Here is a 19,280-nt window from a genome sequence, read left to right as displayed (position 1 = left end):
TTGACTTTAGATTTATCTGTTTCAAAATGACAATTTGGAGACACACATTTGGAGACCCACATTGCTGCTCACTGTCATTGTGTGTAAATTCAGTGTAAGATCCTGATCTGAGAAAAAGGATGGAATGTGGCCCTTGTTTCTGGTGCAGTCAAATTTATAGGCTGGGTGAACCCTGCCTGAACCTCCGGCAAATTTGGGCTTGAAACTTGCACATCTCTCTCCTCTGTTCCCTGCCAGAACCTTTGGCTCCAATTAGAAACTAGCTTATCCAAAAGACACAATGGATTTTTGGTCTGATTGGTTGAAGGATTTTTTTAAGTATATTTTTTGGGGCTTTTATGCCTTTAATCTGATCTTTAAACCTGGATCGCCGGCATGCGGTGCAGATGCCCCAGACAGTCGCACCACGGCTGGGGCCGCGTATGGAGTCATTTGAACGCTGCCCCTTCATCACGTCTCTTGTGCAGTAGAAACAAAGCGCAGCCTCCCCATACAAATCTTAGAAGATTGATCTTATGGTGATAGCCAGACTATCAAATGTACACTTTCCCCTTTGTTTTTCAGTAGTGTATGCATCTTTTTAAATCTGCTAAAATACACACTAGGGGGGACGTACGTCAGACTCATGACGTCATGAGCGACTTTTCTTTCTCTCTGTTAAAGTACATTGTGGATGCCACGAGGGCTGAGATCCTGTGCCCACTGAATCTATCGCTGGAATCAAATGCTGTGGTAGGCCTACCTTGGCGTAGCCAGACTCGAATTTATATCGGACTTATTTTCCTCCCTCAAATTAGTGGATGAGTAAATATGGGTTGGCTTCCAGGCTAATATACGGGTATAGGCCTATATTAGTATATTCTCTATCTGTATATATGACCCCCCCCCCCCCCCCTTTCCCTACAGCATTCAGCTTTGGTAAGGTGCCAGCTTGGTAAAGGTGGCGTTGGGTGAGGCTGGCATAACCGCTTATGGTAATGGGTCATGAGGCCGCAAAGCATATGATCTTGAAGGATGACTTCCCATGGCACTGGCAACTCTCGCTCTCCTCCACTGCTTTTGGGGAGACAGAGGAATTCCTCATAAATGAGGACCATACACCACTCTTGCACTCCACTCATTTTTGTGGAGAGAGGGAGATCAGTGGAAAGCTGTTTGAATGAGCCTTTCACAGCGGAGGATTTCTGGAGTCATAAACCTGCTGTTGACTGGAAGTGTTGACCAAACACCTTCAGCAAGCTGGTGTTTGTTAAATGTTCCTGAGAGAGGCTCCTACTTGCTTCAGTGAGTGTCCACAAAACAAATCCGCATCAAAGTACACCTCTCTGAATAATACTTAGGGGTACAGTAGTCTGGTTTTCACCATATATACTAAGCTCAATCTTTTAAGATTGAACATTAGTCTGGGGAGTCAAATGACTCCGTACACAATTGGATAGTCCTTCAACCAATCAGACCAACTATCTGGTGTGTACCTAACTGCTGCTTCGTGTCGCTTATGTTTCTATGTTTCGCCATCGTCATGTTACTAGCCAATAGAGTGCCAGGAGAGTATGGCCGTTTCTGATTGGAGCCAAAGGTTCTTGCAGTAAACAGAGGAGATAGATCTGCTGGTTTCCAGCCTGAGCTGCCGGGCGGAATTCAAATTCTCCGAAAGTTCAGGCAGGGTTCACCCAGCCTAATTTAGGGGTCCAATCAGAAGGTATATTCTTCATCATCACCTTCTTCTTCTTCTTCTTCTTCTTCTTCTTCTTCATCTTCTTCATCTTCTTCTTCTTCTTCTTCTTTGTCTTTTTCCTTTCTCCTCTGTAAATAATACTGTCATATGTAGAAGTCCTAGCAAATAAGTCTCCTCTTCTTCAGTCTTCTTCTTCATCTTCTTCTCTTCTTCATCAGCGCTGGTACAATGCAAGTGAAGTGATCACTTTTCAGCTGTAGGGGAACTATAATAAGCAAGTGTACACATTTGAATCTAAATAATTTTACCATCATTTTATAAGACTTAATGTGACATTAAAATAACTTCTCCAATGTCAATGGCAGGAAGGAATCCACTTTGAAGGCACTGTCCATAGACATATACAGTAGACATCTATGGCACTATAATGACTCTATGGCCAGTGCCTCCTATAGCATGCCAACATTTATGAATTTCCATCCATAGCAACATGCACATTTCATTCTATCAAGAATCGCTTAAACAGGCTATAAGCAATGCTGGATGACATCACGTTTGTTGATGTTCATAATTATGTTTATGTGAATGATGACACACATGCTATGAGGCAAATGAAAGCTTGCAACTGTAACTGATGCACACGCTGTAGCTACCCAAGGACCTCACACAAACTGAAAAGCATACAATTTAAGTAGGCTATAGTATTGATTATGATTATTATTGAGTATTGATTATCATGCATTCGGGCTGCGCATCCATGTGCCTCTCAATCCAGTGGGGGTTCCTTTATGCAGGTTTTCAGCGGTTTTCAGGGCCCCAGACCCCTGGGTAGGCCTGTTTGCTAGTCATAGAGTATATTAACATATAATTTACTTTAAGTTACAGTACATTTTAAGTTACATTTTATAATCATAGGCAGAATGGTAGGCAAGATGTTCTGCAAAAATTGCTTTTGACCTCCCTGACTGGCTGGGAAGCCAGCATGTTGGCCCTCGGGATCCAAACACTTCCATTCCTTATTAGCCTGGAGGGGTACTCCGATACACTCCAGTGTTCTGGCGTCTCAGGAATTGTTAACTGAAAACCACCTCCAAAGTACCCCAAACCACTAAAACAAATGTGCTAGCGCTGGTCATGATGACTCAATGATTTTCACATGAAAAAAAAGAGAAATGGAAACCATTCAAAGTGTGATGGCAGGCACGATATCACACTTTATTAAGAGCACATGTTAGCTTGGACGACCCTGTGTTTAGACTATGATTCAGTTAAATGAATTCAAGCGGGTATACTTTTCAGAGATTATAGACCCACACGTTGGACTGCCATCTGCAGAGGCTAATCAGATAGATAGATAGATAGATAGATAGATACTGTAGATACTTTATTGAAGGGGAAATTCAAAATAATCGCTCAGAGATTTGACCAGATCATTGCATTTTTCCAGATCTTTGAATCAGAGTGAAGCTGCAGAGCAACTATTAGCCACCTCCTAGTCCGTGACAGAATGGTGCTGTATCTGGCATGGCGCTATATTTTGATTAAAAACATTTTTTCTTCATTTAGCGCTTGAAACGAACTAGAGAGAAGTCTAAGCACCAGAAATCTACAACCCAAAATAACTTCAGATGAATAATCTAATCTATAGAAATAAATGGTGATCAGGGTGCCTTTGTGAGGATCAGATGCATATACACTACCAGTAAAATGACTTTTTTTTAGCTTCTGTGCAAGTGATGGAGTTGTGTAACAAAATGTTCCTTGGCAAATGTTGAGTAGGCCTAAAGCATAACTCGAGAACCATTGCACACCACATTTTTTGTGGTATGTTGGTCTGAAGGAGTCACATCAACAGAACCTACAGTAGAACCACTCCTTTGAGTTCTAGCGCCACCAAGTGAAAAATGTAAACACAAAAACATGGGACACATATACTCGTGTACAGACACACACACACACACACACACACACACACACACACACACAAACACACACACGCACACACACACACACACACACACACACACACACACACACACACACACACACACACACACACACACACACACACACACACACACACACAATAACACACTCTCTCAAATACACATACTTGGACTTTTGCTGGACCAGGGGATGGAGTAGGGGACAGAAATTGAGCAGTGTGATTTACTTTCTGAAAGAACATGCAGTCATACAGTCTTATGTACCGCTCTTGCAGTAATTAACAACATGAGCCTGAGACGCTTTGCTGCATGATTGACAGTCGACAATAGCCTATAACATTACAGTAAGCTTTACATAAACATGCCACCTATATCAGCACAAATCCCTATCCTCATGAGCAGGACATAAAATGTTTTTTTATTTCATGTTGCAACACAGACTGCCAGGAGACTGCAGCAGATCAGGTGCAAGCTGACTGTAGTGCTCTTAAATGTAATTTGTACAATTACTCGTAGTTTGATTAGCCTATGAAATTTAGAAACATTCATTATGTTAGATAATTACATCACAAGGAAATCTACCTAACAACAGATATGGTGATGATGCATGACTATACTTGAGTAATTAGACTGAATATTACTATTTCAATTCCTGACCAGAATTTAATTTAGTCTTTTCAGCTGCTCTCTATTTGAGCTACAGTACAAACACACATGCAGTCTGCTTGTGTTGTGTGAGAAATCTTCTGGTGAACTCTGAAGACCTTGTTGTCAGAGTTGAAATGAAAGAGAATCAAATTGCAGGCACTGTGATTGAGCACTCTCCTTATTCCTCTTTATCCACACATTATCTTCGGGTCTGCAAATCTTCTGATAAATCTGCCACTGTCTATCTGAAACAGCTCTTGCTTATGGTGTGGACATGTTTGCATCAGTGGAGACAAGACTTAACTCCCCAAAAGACTCGGAGGCTTGAACCATAATCTTATCTTTGACAGAATAGGGTTTCCAAGGGGAAGCAAAATCCTTCAGAAGAGTCAGTCGTTTGTGGAGCCTGGTCTTCCAGAACTCCCTAAACAAAGAGTGAATGTCTACAGCCTTATAGCATGACCACTCTAATATAGGAGACCTGGAGAGGGGGGTTGTACTGCAGGAGCGTGGTTGAATTTTAATTAAATCGAGATCCATGACATTTTGATAATGAAATCTAAGAGCTCTGAGAATCTCAGTGTACTGTAATTCATCATTAGATTCGCTGAGACTCAGATACCACCCAATGTTTCAATTAATTTACATTTAATCACATGTTACAAATAATTTGACAGAATATATTTAATTTTCCAAAAGATACTATTTAATTTCAGGACAAATGGATCTACTGCCTGAGGCAATGGAATGCAGTGTGGATTGTTTATTGTTTGTAGGCCATAGGAGGGGATAGGGTTGGCGATCAATCAATAAAACCTTTGTTGGAATTTCTGGAATGGTGACTTTTAGGAGAAAACACCCTAAAGAAGTCAAATTCTTGGGTGAATGGTATTGAAGCTCAAAAATAATTTATTGTTATGGTACTTTTTCTGAGAAAAGACCACAACACTTATTTGCGTGATCGTTTAATTTGACTCCTGTAAAATGTCAATTGTGGCAGTTATATTCTCAGTATGTGTGTGTGTGTGTGTGTGTGTGGGGTCACTCAACAGAAACGGAACGGGAGGACCCACAGGGGCCTGGGGGTATGAAGTGGTTATTGTGCTTTGCCAAGATACACACCAGGAGCAGAATCCTCATAATGGAATTACGTACATGCGTCTTAACAAAGCACCTCTGTGTGTTTGCTTAGAGGTGGGTGGCTGTGCGTACATCGAAGTGTGTGACTGAGTGGCGATTTATTTAGGTTTGAGGAGGAGATTGAGCGCTGTGTTATCTCTTCATTAGGACCTCGCTGAAGGAATAACTGTCAGCTTGAATGGCTTTCATACAAGCTGCAGTCAGTAATAACAAATCTTCATAAGAATCAATCATATTGCAGAATCTGCCTTAGAGTTACTGTATGGTTCATTCACAAACCTCCTGTTGAAGTTTGGCATGGGAAACACAACAGCAGGAGATTCTCACTGTGTTACATATTATTATCTTATATTCAGTCCTCTATTGCATGAGTTATGTTGTTTCCCTCAAAAGAAGCCACTTTGTCTTTACAGACACTAACTGCAGCGGCAATCTGCATTAGGGAGGAAGTGATAATGTCTATTTCCTGCATGACTTTTCCCCACGGATTTTAAAAGCTCTTAGTTTGTTTACAAATGTAATGGGCTTCCATGCAGCTCCTCTGGAGGTGACTGAGTCCACACCAAGGTCATGGACTGAACTAAAGAAAAACAGAATCACCAAATGAAACTGAAGACATAAGCTAGTGTGTAGACTTGCCGCTCTATGCCCCATTGAGTACAAATGTGATGCTCTGGAGGCCACATAGGATACAAAAGCGCAGGATAAAGCCATGTGATGTCTCACCTCATATTTGCTGTGTTCTGGTGGACATTGCTGCATCTATGGACATTAGACTAACTCAGCCAGTTCAGTTCAGTTCAGCATCATTTTTGTTTGGGTTGAGTGGGGCAACAATTTGGCTCTTTGCCTTCTAAAGTTCTTTGTGAGTCTGGTGATCTTGCCAGATTCTCAGACATCCGAAGAAAGGAGTAATGTTAGCTATTAGTGTGAAATGTGTAAGTCTGCATTTACATTGCACGTATACATCACTACCATATGCACAACCTGTTAAATATCTCAGCAACTTTATGACTGGCTGACAGTTGTAACTATGATCTCAACTTGTTTTTGCACGGGGTCAGGTGTCTAATTTGCCAAGTATTGCACATGTGAAATTAACACGGTTGAAAACCAGCATTATGCAAAGACGTTATTTCTATCGCACGCATAGGCATTGCGTTTAATTTCAAAGGTCATAGAGTATACAGTATTTTAGAACCTCATTATATTCCTTGTATATTTTTTGACTTGCAAGTCTCTCTGGGACATTAACAGAAGAGATTAAAGCTTTAGACACATTACAGTGTAAGTATATTTCCTGTGTTATGTGAACAAAAGATAGAAATGCCTGAGACAGAACATACAGTATGTGGCTGATATAACATGTGAAGTCATTCCACATCTGTACAAGGCATTCATTTAGGTCCTAAAATTTAGGAGAACTTTCAAGATGAGAAGTCTGAATAATTGTGGTAGTGCTCAGCATGAAACAGTTCTAATAAATATGCTGGAATAACACTTTAACATGACAGAAAATCGAATTCCATTATCATCGCAAGATATGATCTTGGGAGAGCGTTTTACATTATGTCCGAATGGTTTTGGGATAGGATCACTGATGAAGACATCTTGTCAGATCCATCATGTTGCCTAGCACACTGCCCCCCTGCCAGCAATCTGCCCGCCTTCTGCCTCTTATCAAACTTGTTCTCAATGCCAAGCGTCACGAGGAATGAACATCAAATTCACTCAGACCTACAGCGCTGATGGGCCTTCCCCTTTGCTGCTTTGCATGTCAAAGAGGCTCTAAGAGAAAAATTCTTTCCCGAGCAAAATGTATTGAGCAGGAGTCTCGGTAACAGTTGAGTTCCAGCTCTGTCAGCGTGCCGCGTGGAGTCCTCAGCAGCTGTTCGGTGACCTCTCCAGAGAACGAGCGAGAAGACAGATCACTGAGCCAGCGAAGAACGTATGGCTCGGCTCACAACCGTAGGCCAATCTGTCATGTGCATTCTTGAATACGAAAAACACTCTGATATTTATAATTATTGGATTAATTATGCACTGCATGGGATCACCGTCTCCGTCTGAAATTATGTTCACTGCATGTGGTGAATGTTTAGAATGATAGTCCTTTTGGTGTGTATACGTATTCGTCAACAATGCATTTTTTTATTGAAGGCATATGTTTGGCGTCATAGAGCACATGTGTTTTGGTTTTTTGCAGTGCGAGATATAAGCCGATATCCATATTGATATCACGGTAGTTCTCTTGCTGGCCCCGTAGACACAGGGAGAGCCCCCCCATAGGAGACCTAATTCCTGGTGATCTCCCCCACACAGTAGGCTAACTCATTAAAAGTGGCAGCAGGCCGGGGAGAGGGGAGAACATCAATCTTTCTGGCTTATCTCTCCCAGATCTTATCCCTGGATCTTTGGACTCCATGCCTCTCATTTTTCTTCCCCCAAACCATCTGAAGCTTGGGGGGGTGGGGTGGGGGTGGGGGGGCCGCCTTGATGCGACTCAAGCTTGGCCGCGCCGTGAAGGATTGAACCACTATTTCAATTATTGTGGGATGGCTTCTTGACTCCGCTGGAAGCTCGAGCTGTGGAAACTATATGTACAGTATGACGGAGGCTAATAAAGCTGAGCAAATATACTTATAGTGACACTTTGGCTTGGTTTCACTTGGATGAACTCTTGCCATTCTCTTAGGTGCGTTAGCGGTCGCGGTTGTGCGCTGCATATCAGCTGTTTGGAAGGGGGACAAGATCCTATAGCTTCCCCAGCACCTGCCAGATTAGACAGCCGGCGAGGGAGAGATGTCTCTCCTCTGCTCCCGCCGAGGCCCACAAATTTGTCCCTGAAATCATGTCGTTAATCAAACTCAAGCTCTCTCTCTGTCTCTGTCTCTCTCTCTCTTGTCAGTGGCTGTAGGAAAGGGTCAAGGAGGGGAAGGATTACTGGTCTTATTCAAACCTTTTCATTAATCAAGCACAAATGAACAAGAGGACCTGAGTCAGCTGCTCTCTAGATTGCTCTGCCTTTGTCTAGGAGAGGGAGACGTATAGCTTTGGCTTTAGTGAAACACCTTTGCTATATGCCCTGAATCATATATGATATAGTATGAATATCTTAACGTTCTGTACAGAACTGTTTCCCACCAGCTGGGGCTGAGAGAAGATTAGGGTCTGACATTCTAAAGCCCCGCTTGTGCTATTAAGGTGACAGACATGTCTTGATGCGCAACACACACACACACACACACACACACACACACACATGCACTCACTGACATACACACACACACACACACGCACAGTCGCACACAGATGCATTGTGACATAATCACACAAACAAACATACCATAGCCCCCTCCCTCCCCCTCACAAATTACTACTGTACATACATGAAAGTGAAGGTTCTCTCTGCTGGCAGACACACACACACACACACACACACACACACACACACACACACACACACACACACATATTCACACTCAGGCACACATATGCATCATTTTGACCACCTTTAATGACGCCACAGTTTGCGTTAAGCTTCACAATAAATACTCGTTCATTGCTTTTCTCATTTCAAATTGATCACACTTTCCTGTGTTTTACCCGTGACTTAGAAAACGCATTCTGTTGAACATCCTATCTCTTTAAATGGTAATTTTAAGTCCTGTGTCTCTGATCTGGCACTTTATCCCCCCATGCCCTTAGTTATTTAAGTACTAAATGCCTAACCATAACCATGAATGACAATCAAAGGAATTTTGTAACTGTCACATTTGCCCTATACCACTGTGAGACGTGTGTGAGATTTTATTTTATTTTTTAAGTTCAGGTATTCCCATAAATGTGGCTCATTTGTGCCATCCAGTGGGCATAACCTGTAAAAACAGATCAAAACAATTAAGAGCCACTAGTGTTGTCTCAGTTGCATTCGAGACATGTTCTTATTGTCTGTCATCATTCCAAGTTATACTGTATCTACTTGTGATCTGTGGTTATTATTGTGCAGTGTGCAATGGTCTGACATGTGATGACGTGTGAATGCTGTAGACCTAATGATAAAACATCAATGATAAAACAACACTGGTGCCCCTGAGCCATTGATTTGTGATCCACTTGGGTCTAATTTCCCAACTTAAACTCTGGTGATTATGCAGGCCATTACTTAGGCTACTATCGATGGATGTAGTGAGGATATTAGAGAATCTAACTGTTTGTATATCGCATTAGAGATTGTCCATTGGACACAGGTGAGAATAGGGGAGGAGAATCAATAGTTTCATTTTCTGATTGTGAGAGGAAATAGCCTGCTGTCTTGCATTATTCAGTCCTGACACCATGATGATGGAAAATGTCAATTCAATAACCATCATGATTATGGTATGGCAAAAAGTATGTATTTTTGTGTGGAATGATAATTAGCATAATTTGGAAATGTATTCATCAAAATCATTGTTGTTTTAACTCCACCAAAAATGTCTTGTCTGTCCAAAGCACTCCACCACAAACCTTTTGCAGAATGCATGATGAGATGATAAAATGTGTTTGAACATTTGTTGGTGGAGGCTTCTTATGCCAGTTATGTGCCAATCGGCACATTAGAAAGATGTGAAGTCCAGTCAAACTGTGAATGAGTCATGCTCATCTCTGATAGGAGAGACATAATTCAGTAGGTTATGTAGCCTAGGGCTCTCAGCTGTAGGTTTCAGCTGCTTGAGATAATTCAGTGGGTTGAGATAATTATTCTACTGCCCACTCGCATTAGTCATGTGAGTCTAACCTTTCGTACCATTTATATCAATAGTTAACTAAGGTTAATAATAGCCTAATAATAATGGTGATAATATTAGTAGTGATAATAGGCCTAGGTAAATAATAATAATTGCCTAATCATATCAACGTTTTCCATAGATAGGTTGATATTAAACATTGCTTCTCCGCATTATTCCACATAAATAAAGTTGAGCTAGTTGATCAAGAGATGCATGTTGTCAAATGGCCATTACTGACTAGCAAAGGTCCACATTATCTTAAACCAGGGAGTTCCCCTGAAAACGTAAACGCCCCTCCAGCGCCGCTCCCGACTCACGCCGCCTGTTATTCCTCTCCGCTCCGCCCGCCCGCTCGCCCGCTCATCCTCCATCTCTCGGACAATTTTCCTTGACGGCAAAAAGAGACAAGAGGGCGGTGGCAGTGTCGGGCACCGGGACACTACATGCCAGCATCATCCATGCTGAATATCTGGAGGGGAAACTGACTGACAGACCTGGAAAGACAGGTATTCTTCTTTTGTTATGAAGGCTATTCCAAGCGAGCCTACTGTACCATTTGCAGGTGCGGGCTTGCAATTAGGCTACCGTCGGTAATCCGCAGCTATATTGCTGGCTATCGATAGCTGGGCTGATGACTCCTATGTAGCAAACACATTTAGTGTGCATCTTTTATATGCATTTCCGTTTTTGTATATGCAGTCTAGCTTAGGCTACAGCTCACGCACCGATTTGCCGGTTACGTGCCAAGGACTCGGGCTCTGTAACAAGAGCAAAGTAGCGGTGATGCAAAAGAGCGACAAAGGTGGACAACGATACAGAACGCTGTTTAATATGGCTTTGTTGTATTCCGGTGTGGCTAGCACCACCTTAACCTACACACCCCCGCAGGTAGGTTATGAAAACACCCTCTCTTTTGGGTCGCGAGGTGATGCTGAAGGTGTAGATAGTTTTACCTGAATGAGCGCGAAGAAAACGAATGTTTTTTTTTTCATAAGTGGGCATTGCAGCCAACTAACTTAAGCCAACTTGGGTTGTACTTTTGTGTCGGCGCAGGTGAATCATACTGCCCAATGAATAGCAGAAATGACACGGGATATTTAGACTGCTGTCGGGCGTAGCCATATAGGCATGGTGGACGCCTACTAAGGCCTATATAGCCGAGGGTATAGATCTGTGTCGATGCTACTGACATCCCCGCCTGCTCTCTCCAACCCTTTACTGACCGGCATTACCGTTCTTACAGTAGACCTAGCCTTTTCTCAGCGACAGAACGGGCTGACTGATGACTAGACATAGAAAGTGGGCTGTACCCTCTAATGAGAGATACGGGGTGTGGTTCAGCGGGGCAGCCGTGCATACACAAAGCACAGGAGCCTATTTGCAAAGCGCTGTACTTAAGTAGCTGTATATAGGCTATTGGCTGAGGATGCATCATGGTCAGAGGGACATGTGATTCGTCTATATGTTTTTAGTTAGGCTACACTGTTACAGTACATAGGTTGAAGCTACTGAAAATAATTGGCTAAATTACTATCATTCAATTGTTTGGGAAAGAATATGCTACATTTAATTGGAAAGTCAATGAACTGAATGAGTCTCAGCTACAGCAACAGAACGAGTTTAGCAGAAGATGCATAGCCTATTATTAGGTCCACCTCAATATCATATTGCAGCCTATAGACTAGGCAAGTGTTGGTGATTTACTTGTGTATTTGGAATTGTATTTTCCTTTATGGATACCTGTTGCCTACTTGTGCAGGTTATTGGCCTATTCAGTGCTGTGATGATGTGTGTCTCTGGGCGCCGCTTTAATGCACTCCTCTCCAAACAAGGATACCTAATTGTCTGCTTCATGAGTCTTGCTTCTAGCACTTTTAATTATGCTTCATCATTTGCCTCTGGCTCTTGATAGGACTTTTATTCATACGCCAATCTTCATCTTGCATCTGATCAGTTGGAGGTAACTTTGGCTTGCTGTGCTTGTGTGGTAGGCTACAGAAACTGTTTGCTTTCAGCTTAATGCTAGGATCACTGCATTTGATGTGGTAGCAACCAGAGATGGGGGACTTGAGTCTAGTGACTTGACTCGAGTCAGACTTAAGTCGCCAGATTGAGGACTTGTGACTTGCTTGATCAACAGTGAGAAAAGACTTGACTTGACTTGGACTTGCTACTCATGACTTGAGACTTGACTTAGACTTGCATGCAATGACTCGACAAGTCATTGCTGTCTTGGTTAATTGGTGAATAATAATAATAAAAACTATTTTCGATCGGATATTTCCTGTTGCATGTGGGCGAACCTGGCAACCTCTCTACTAGGTGCTAGGTGACGCGCCCGCCATCTACAGTAGAGCGGTCGGGGTTTAGAAGATGGAAGCTGTTACCAGTTCCCAAAATAATAACATTTGGATTTAAAGACTATTCAACTCAACAGAAGAAACGATTCGCCGAGTGCAAGGTGTGCAGCGCAAAAATATCCGACACATCCAGCACCACGTCAAATTTTATCCGCCATTTCCGACTATAGCCAAGGCTACACAAGAAAAGTAAGAAATGTCTCTAGCTAATTTCACATTATTTTTTAATCTAACGTTAGCTGGCAGCTAACATCCCATCTCCATCAGTCAAACGTGACAAGAGCCTACTATTTGCATCACTTTAAGTTTTATCATGTTGACTTAGTTTCACATTGATCCCGCCTATCAAATAGGCTAACAGACAATTTGACTGAAATACGGTATCTGAAAATCACTCAGAGTGCGCAAACCTCCTCCAGCGATCACCTCCTCTTGCATCCATCCATAACTTTTTGAGTTATCTTGCGAACAAACAAACATATACAGACAAACCAACAGACCCCGATAAAAACATAACCTCATTGGTGGAGATACAAACTTCGAAACGGTCTTTGTCCCGACGCACATAATTGTTGACATTCTCGATAATGTCGAGGGGAAGCTGAGACAAATCATGCATGACTGCAAGTAGGCCTAGGCTATTTCTTTGCGTTGGATGAGAGTAGGCTACAGATGTGATGGATGTTACATCACATCTGTACTCTCATCATGGACGTTAGGAAATGTCTATACATTCTTAAATGGAGTGGGAGCATACAGTAAATGCATTGAATATGAGGCTATGCTGCACTAACTGGTTTTCAGTTGTGCTATCATTGAATGATGATTTATGTGAGCCCTTTGCACTAAAATTAATAATTTTCACTCATGTGGCTGTGAAATACTTGTATTTGTCGTTAGGGAATGTATAGGCCTATTAAAAATGCATGTGAGCATGTCACAAATGAAATGTATATACAGTATGTAATATACATTTAATTCTTATTCAGAATTATTTTGTAGCTTCTCTCATGTCTGATGTGCAAAAGTGTGCAGCCACATTTGGCCCTTTGATGGTGATGATAAAAAATTGTGGCCCTCTTAGTCATGAAAGTTGCCCATCCCTGGTCTACCACATCAATGTAGCTGTTAGTTTGTTAGCGCTAGCTGCTTTTATTTTTGTTAAATCATAAAGTATAACAGCCAAACAACATGCACAAACCCTATTACTGTAAATGTATGTACGTATATGAGAGATGTATGACATAAATGAGAAATGGGCCACTTTCAAGAGTAAATCGTAGTATATAACATAGAAGTGTCTGCATTTCATTTCCGTATGGTATTTATTAATGGAATATTATGCAATGAAAACATGAGCTGCTGTTCCCATGATAAACTACCGTGTTGAGTACTCTGTCTGGTAATTTGGTACATCAGGCCCTGTAGTCGTTCCTAGTAATTCTGATCCTGCTGGTCCTAGTGAGCATTTATAATTATTCTTTAGCCTTATATCCCCTTCTTCTATTTGTTAGCCCTTTAGTGCAAAGGAGGGCTACATAAAACTTAGGCTGCCGTCTCTTCAAGTTTTAAGACGGTTGTCTTCCAGCTTATCATATGACTTGACTTGTGACTTGCTTGACCTAAGCTATGACTTGACTTGACTTGACTCGACCTAAGCTATGACTTGACTTGACTTGACTCGACCCTCACAAAAACGACTTGGGACTTGCTTGGGACTTGAAGGTTAAGACTTGAGACTTACTTGAGACTTGCATATGTGTGACTTACTCCCATCTCTGGTAGCAACTGTCAAATGAACAAGTGTAAGCGTGGAAAAAGTAGGCACAGGTTCAACATGTTTAGTTCATGTTAAAGTGTTTTTCAGCCTCTAATTGGCTTGACTGAGTGCACTGCACGCCCATTCTCTACTGTCGAATAGAAATGCTATTTAGGATGCTTAATTCGGCATATAGATCGTGAACAAGGGGAGGTGACCTGAAATCACTGTCGGTGTGATATATCCATGCATAACAAAGACTTTTTTTTTGGGGGGGGGGGCATTTTTAGTTTCAGCTGTTTAATTGGAATGGACTATTTCAGTAGCTTCCACCCCAGGATAGTTGCACCTGCAGTGCAGTGCAGTTTCATCATGTGACACAGAATTGGTTAGACATTTCCTCTTGCAAATTTGAATGTTTATTTTCAATCGACTGTGTGTGCCTGTCATCTAGGCTACTACAGTACATTCTCTATTACAGTCGTTGCCTAAGAGCAAAGCTTTACTTGAGGCATTGGTGAGTGCAGTTTAATGTAATTGTCCCCATCAGGAGGAAGTGAAAAACAGCATCCTGTACTAGAGCTCCTGGGAGCTTTATTTGCTGAAAGTCTCACTGGATCATACTGATAAAGATGGTGGGCTTGGAAGGGAATAAGCAGGCTTAGCAAACACATTGAATGGTGTTTTTAATAGCTTGATTTCCATGTTTCACATGCAGGTATAGTAGCCTAAGTTGTTTACGTAAGGCTTTAGTCACTCTATCTCATACTAATGAGAATAAAAATCTGCATCCATTTATTATTCTAATTACCAGAGCTTCATGTCAAGATGTTTATACTGCACATAAGTTTAGTGTTTGATCAGTTACTGTGACTGCTCTTTGTTTTCTCTCTACGGACTCTACTGTTTAAAGACATCCTGCGAGTTAATCAATAGCGAAATAAAATAACGATCTGTTGTGCCATTATCAAGGTTTAATTCATTAATTAATCTCTTCTTTTAATTATTAATGCATTTATTTATTCTCTCTGAAGGGTGTGAGCAAAAAAAGGTCTCAGAGATAGAACGTCATTTTATCATTACATGAACAGTGGAGGGTGGTTTTGATGGACAACTAGCAACAGAACCCTCTCCCTCCCCCCAACACTCCCCCTCAGCTGTCTCCCCTCTTCAGTAATCACTCTCCGTATGTCTCTGCGCTCACCAGAAGCATGTTGTGTCTCTTAAGTCGTCCCCTGGGTTTCCCTGGTTGCATCTGGGCGCAGTAGTGCGTTGGAGTGCTAGGTGTCTGGTGTCTGGTGCTTTTTGCTTTCCACAGGGCTGTATGTTGCAGGCAAGCAAGCAGACAGGCACAATAACAAAGACTGCGTTTGTTTTTGTTTTGGTCGTGAAAGGTGATCTGCTCGAGTGTTATTTTTGAACATCTTCACCTCTTTTGTCAGGGCCAGGTCTCGGGGTCTTGTGGGCGCTTTTGTACATTTTCCTCTTTTTGGGGTTATGTCAAAATAGCACACCCGACCATGTCCTCCATGTTGATGCGTTCTGCCTGGTTGTGTAGAGGAGGAGGTCAGAGAACCTCTCCTCTCCTCCCCTCCTTCACAACGAGAGAGAGAGAGAGCCTGCGGATCCCTCGATTTCTGATTTCTTGGCCCTCTGTCAGACTCTGGACTCTGTAGCCTCTCCTCTCTTTCCCAAACAAATCACTCCCACACACACACACACACACACACACTCACACTCACACTCACACACACACACACACACACACACACACACACACACACGGATGGATGGATGGCTAGTTTCCCTCTTGCATCCTCCAGACAGAGCTGTGTGTGCTGTGGCACAGGGTTGGTCAGTGTCCAGCGCTGACCGACGGCCAGCCCATGCACGGCCCCTAGCTGGGGACGGTCAGAGCCTGATTGAAGTGCTGTGAATATGAATTGAATGAGGAGAACTGATTTGCCTTCTCCTCACATGTAGTCCTGCATGCTAAATGTCATGTCCAGACAGGGCACACTTGAGAGGGGCCTTTTGTGCTGCTGCAATGGCTGATGCTGCGCCTACAAGCGTGACTCTCTCATTCTCTCGGCACTCAGCTGCCAGTCCTGGATTAAAAAGTAAATGAAAGGGGAGAATTTAGTGGAGACTCTTCCACCTTTTTTCTGCTTCTTTTCTTGGTGACGTGCAGGGTATTGGTCAGATATTCATGACTCAGCACAGTACCCCCCCCCCCCCCCCTTCCCTCTTCCCACATCCTGCCCCCACCCCCACCCCTGCCCCATTCACAGAATGTCCATGTCTTTCAATTGCGGCACGAGCCCCTTCTCCGTGGCTATTAGTTACCTCACCGCCTCAGCTCCCTGGGCTTTTTACAAGATTAAACTCCTCTCAAAGCCAGGGCAGGCAAATGACATTTAGATTTATTTCGCCCTCCTTCAAGTGAATAGGTAAACACATTTACAGCCCGGATCCTTCCATGGCTTCTGGCATTGAACGCTTGTGTTGGGAGGCCCGCCGGCGCGTGTGCTCTGGCCGTAGTTAGAAGGTCCGCTTGCCTGCTCGAATGCGTTTGCCATGGTCAAGGAATTCCAGAAGAACATCCTTTCAGGCGGCCTATTACACAGTGAAGAATATAGCTCACACTCTCTAAATGTTCTTGAAATGTTTTTGAGTAGACACTATAGGCAGCATCAGAAATATCCCTGGTTCTAGCACTTAAACTGAAATATTCTGAATTGAATTGAAATAAGAGTTGAATTGAATTGACACTGCTGACACATCAACAATGTTGATACATACAACATACAATTCAAAATGCACTCCAATTATTTCTCAGCCACAACTAATACAGTCCTCTACTGTTTCGAGCTGCAGATTTGTTCAGCCTCCTCGGGCCATGATAGATTGTGTGCTGGTGATCCCCTATGGACCAGACCTCATCATGATCACAATCTCTTGATTGACTAGTCAGAGAAGCAGGCTGGGCTGCCATATAGTCAATGCCGGATCTGCTACCATCTAGCTTACAAATAAATACTGTTGCCAGGGCAATTCTAGCAAGCAATCTAAAAATAAGCCACAATCAAGGTACATTAGCCCAACTTTCTCTGTGAAACAAAATTCAGCTTGATTGCCTGAAATCACGTTGTTTAAGTTTACTTTTAGGGCAATTTGGACTAGAGATGATTGGAAGAGAGAGAAATGGGAGTAGAATTGGTAAAGACCGCAGGTTGGAATCGAACCCAGGTATCTGTGCACTTTGACTAAAGTGGTCTGGATAATGCCGCTAGCTCCACAGTACTGTACTGCAAGAACCTTTCCTCAGTAGTGTGGCATTGCTCAAAACTAAGAAGCTTCCTCCATGATGAGAGAGTGGCGTTCTAAGACTGGGCTAACCTACAATCTGACTCCACTTTGTAAACATTTTCTGTCCAGAAATGAAAAGAGATGCAATTTGCTGTCGGATAAGAGGGTGTTGACATATCTGGTGGCATTACATGGCCGGTGAAATCAATAATTGAATGGGTAAACAAAATATGTTTTGGGGAAAAACAATCTTTAAAAAAAAAATTAAATTGCACAAGGGTAGTGCATTTGAGAAGGGGAAGAAATGGAAGGAAAGCTAACCCAGGTGTGGCACAGACTTGTACACACTTGTGTCCGCTTACCAAGGAATGTCCTTGGGTTATCTGTTAGAATTTTCTGTTTTCTTTCTTTCTCTTCTTTCTGTTTTTTTTGCTCATCCACTTTTCATAGAGTGTGTTTGTGTTGCTATGGTAACTGGAACATTTTAAAGGATGCCTTTTCTTTTGTTCACAATGATGGTTCTCATTTCTGTGTGGAGAACATCCGCTTTCATTTTGTTGTCATCTTCAGCCTTTGTATGGGAGTAAGAACTCTTGCCTCTGTTCTCTCAGAGCTCAGTGTCATGCACTTTAAAAAAGAAAAAAAAAAAATGAAGCTTGTCATTTGTCTCTCCTGGAGACCTCATTTTAGTTCCCTGAACTCTCTTTTTCCCCCTATAGTGTCACTTCTGTGGGAGCTCTGCATGATTCCGGATCCTTCTATAAGAGATGAGGGGTCTTTCATGCCTCCCAACAGAGACGACACTATCAAGAGTCAGTCGAATTGTTCTGACTTATAAACAGAGTTCTTTTTGAGGGCAGCCCCTGTGTGCTGTTCAAAGTTTTATACTGAGTTTATAAACCCTATGTGACACACTATAAAGGTTGCTTCATTTGGGAATACTGCTGATCATGTTTAAGGAGCAGTTGGTTTATTCTAATCGAATATGCTTTACAATCAAATACTTTGAATAGCCTCTCACGGTTCTCCAGGTGTCTGTTCTGCGTCTGCACCCAAATAGCGGTGAGCGGTTCTGGCTCTGTAAATTGGGAACAAACAAGGTGGCTCAGACAAAGCCAAACACTATTAAAGCCAATCAGCGTGTATCTTCAGGAGCCCAGACTGCTCTCATTTGTAGGCAGCTGAGCTGAAAAATCAACAGTCTGTCAGCTCCGACAGAATTGTGCACTGCCATTTTTAATGGCTGCAATGCTGTTTTTTTTTATCTCTTCAAAGCCAGTGTGTCCTTGTGTACCATGTGTATGGTGCAGTCGGAGCAGACTTTGTGTTATGTTTATATTTTATACCTGCTGCGCATGCTGTATGACCTCTCATGACTTTGCACTGCTTTGCACACAAGATCCTGGCTCACCTGCTCAGACCTGTCGAGCGCTGTGACAGTAAAGTCATTTGACTTGATTTGATGTGATCTGATGCAACATCTCTGGAGCTCGACAGCTCCTCTTCCTGCTGTGGCAGACGCTGTGAAGCCGTGGCCCCAGCAATCTTCACTGACACCACAGAAATGGTGACAACCTACTTCAGAGAATGAAACAGAGGGGGAGAGAATTGTGTATTATATTTATGTACAATTGCGTAATATATATTGCGCTATATATATTATATATA

The 19,280-nt window shown here is 42.5% G+C and overlaps 1 protein-coding gene across 1 annotated transcript in view; it reads left to right on the top strand.

The window, feature by feature from the left end:
* The first annotated feature begins 10,607 nt into the window (after window positions 1–10,607).
* si:dkey-178k16.1 (band 4.1-like protein 1) overlaps window positions 10,608–19,280 on the top strand; it is a 51,442-nt gene continuing 42,769 nt past the window's right edge. The window contains exon 1 of the mRNA XM_062540964.1: window positions 10,608–10,690. The gene's annotated coding sequence lies outside the window, so the exon portion shown is untranslated. The remainder of the gene's footprint in view (window positions 10,691–19,280) is intronic.

This window comes from Sardina pilchardus, chromosome 7, assembly GCF_963854185.1.
Source record: "Sardina pilchardus chromosome 7, fSarPil1.1, whole genome shotgun sequence".
NCBI lineage: Eukaryota > Metazoa > Chordata > Actinopteri > Clupeiformes > Clupeidae > Sardina > Sardina pilchardus.
This window is presented reverse-complemented; position numbering and strand designations above follow the sequence as displayed.